The sequence below is a fragment of the Macrotis lagotis genome, chromosome 1 (assembly GCF_037893015.1).
Source record: "Macrotis lagotis isolate mMagLag1 chromosome 1, bilby.v1.9.chrom.fasta, whole genome shotgun sequence".
Taxonomy (NCBI): Eukaryota; Metazoa; Chordata; class Mammalia; order Peramelemorphia; family Peramelidae; genus Macrotis; species Macrotis lagotis.
Window position 1 is genome coordinate 260,492,174 of NC_133658.1, and position 3,427 is coordinate 260,495,600.

Consider the following 3,427-nt stretch of genomic DNA (forward strand, 5'->3'; position numbering starts at 1 on the left):
TATAGAATCAAGAAAACTGAATTAGAATCTTGACTCAGCTAGCTAATTATTACTATTAGCCCATCAGGGTCATTTAACCTCTCTGAGTTTCAGTTTCTTAATCTGTAAATGAGGGGATTGGACTAATAATAATATTTGTCCTTAATTTTAGAAGACCATGACATTAGGGAGGTGATGCCATAACAAGCACCTGAATTGGATTTGAGTGAGGGGGGTGCTGTGCTAAGTCACCAGCCTCACTTTCTCCTCCAGAACTATCTGGGTCCAGTGGCCAGATATGGATCAGGATGACTGGAGATGGCCCTGGATGAGGAGAAATCAGGGTTAAGTGATTTACATTGCTAGTAAGTGGCAAATGTCTGAGCTTGGATTCGAACTTCCTGACTCCAAGGCCAGTACTCTAGCCACTGTGCCGCCTAGCTTCTGGGGAATTGGGCTAGATATATTCTAAAGTCCCTCCCAACTTTAAAGCTATGTTAGAAACCATAAAACATGGCAAAAGATTTAACATTTTAGTGGGGGTGGGGGGAGGGAACAATGCCTAACACCAGTGTGTGTGTGTGTATGGGTGTGTTTTTATTCACAGCGTAGATGACAGTTGAATCCCATCCTTTCCACAATAGAGGAAGAGGGTGTGAGGATTCTGGGAAGATGACAAAATGGGTGAGAAAAATTTTCAGCTCTTCAAATTTCTTCCACAAAAAAGATGTAATATCACCTCAAAGTGAACAAAAAGCCACAAATAAAAGTTGAAAGCCCATGTTAAATTTTTTTTTAATTTTTGAGTTCCAAATTCTTTTTTGCTTCTTCCCTTCCTCATAAGGCAAGCAAATTGAAACAGATTATACATGTGCACATTAGACCTTGACGATCTTAAGAACAGGAACTGACTTTTTTTTCCCTTTTATTCCCAGCACTTAGTACAGGTGTTTATTAAATACTTAAGTTGACTTTTCTATCTAGAATAATTTTGATATTGAACAGTTCTCACCTTTTTTGGTTTTGTCACAGAATCTCATGTGTTCTTAATGTGGGGGAGAAAGCCTTTGAGACTAATTCTTTGTCCCTTGTTAAATTCTTTCTGTGATGCTCTATAGCTCACTCCTCCCTATTTCTAACTAGGGTACCACCATCCTTTCATATTGACAGCTTTCTAGTAGCACCCCCCCCCAACTCCTCATTCTTCCTCATCTATCGCACTCTTCACTTTTGATCAGTTGCCAGATCTTTTCAGTTTTATCTCCACACAAGTGGAAGGGTTCTAGAGATGTGGACCATTTAACTACTATCAGATTTTGGTTTGGGAAAGATGAGATATATTAATTTTACTGTGGTATGTCCCCTTTCTTTCTCTTTCTCTTAACAATTTTTTCTTATAAAGAATAGCTTTGTGGGAAGAGAGAGGAATATAGGGGGGAATCCAGATGGGTTTTTTTTTAAAGACAGCAGTAAAAATCTAGTAAAACTTAAGTGGTAGTTTATGATTTTTAGAGGTGGAAAATGGATCTGTAGTTTCATTATTATAGAGAGGACGAGGAGAGAAAACGTCTTTTATCTATCAATGTAGATTGATAACTTTTTCTGCAACTTTTTTTTACAGTTTCCTAGAGCATTGAGGTTAATTGATTTGCCCACAATCATATAGCCAATGTATGTATATCAAAGATAGCATTTGAATCCAAGTCTTGCTAGTTTCAAGACCAGCTCCTCATTCACTATACCACATTACACTTTTTTCAGGGTAACTTACCTAGGGTCACAAAGCTACTAAATATCTGAGGCAAGATTTGAATTCCAATTCTCCCAACTCCAGGGCCAGTGTTATATCCACTTTATCACCTAGTTGCCTCATAGTGCATATCTTAAACGAGGAATTGAAATCAAAATGTTTACCTCAAACAAGAGAATCTCTCCTTTGCTGATCTTCCTTGCTTAATCATTACAGTGTGAATCATCAGGTTCATCATCAATCAATCAACAATTTTTAACGTGCTAGTCACTTATTATGAATTCTAACGGCTAAGAATGAAACAGTCTCTACATTGAAATTTCAAACTTCTGGTGGATTTGTTTCAGATAGTTTTTCATTGTAATATGTATTTATGTATATAGGCCTTATAGATGATGGCATTTTATTTCTACCACAGGTGTGCATTTGGGCCTATTTTCTCATATTCATCAAGCAAAAAATAATAATCCATAGACATATTCCTGTTTTCTATCACAGGAACTGTAAACTTTAAAGACTGTAATAATATCCATGTAATCAGACAATGGTCTAATACAAATGATAAAATCAATACAAGTAAAAGAGCATTTATTAAAGACCTATGAACCAAACACAGTGCTACAAGAGATGTGTGGGATAAAAATCCACTTAAAAAAATAGACTCCTCTGAGCAAAAAGGAAAGTTTATTTTGACTTTTCTCAATTAAAGGGCTTACTCCAAGTCTCACAAAGGTAGAAGATCAAGGAGCTGCCCCAGGTGACAGTCAAGCAAGATTAACTGGCCTAGCATGATTCTGCCCTCCCTAGCCCCCTCTCTTCCAGCCCGATTGGTTAAGGTTTTCAGAGCTACAATCTTTATGCTAAAAAATCTACCCAGCAACAAAGAGAATAATGAAAGGTTTTCATAAAATGTTACCTCACCATCAAGATGGCAAGGGTATCAGAAGATTTCTAATGACCTTCTGTTAAATGAATTAATGTCTGAGCATGCAAGGTTTTCTTAGTTTAGCACTTATCAAACAAGAGAAGGCAAGGTACTGTTCTCACAGTCCATTATCAAACAGGTGGCTAACTTAAGACTGCAAGGTCTCTTCTCTGGAAGTTTTCCACTATTTCCCTCCCTAATATAATCAATGCAAGGTCTTTCTGGAAATAGTACATTGTTTCACTCCCTAGCAGAATCGGGAGGGTGACTGACTGGAAATGCAAGGCCTCTCTCCGTCTTCTAAGGGTAACAGTCTATCTTTGTTTTAATGATTTTTAACCCTGAGAGGACTTCACTAGGAATGTTAACTCTTAAGAGGGAATATTCCACTCACTATCCTAATAAACTATTTCATAACAAAAAAAGTTCATGTTTTCTTAGTTAGGAATAAAGATTTTCCCCCCTCATTTTTAACTTAGCTAGTCCTTCATAAGAATAACAAATCTTTTAAGATAAATGGCATACAAGACCTATTAAGAACGTAAGTAATGCACACCATCATTGGCAAAGTACAAAACACCTGGGAGGATTAGAAACAATAATGGTACTTACCTGATGATGTCTGGAATACAGCTGGCAGTCTGCTCCATGTTAATAGCTTCTCAGAACAACTGAACATGTGTGAACAAGTCCCAAGCTTATCCTGACAAACAGCATAAGGGCCAGAAATTCACACAGCAAACAAGATAATTAGCAATTTCTCAATAACCTTT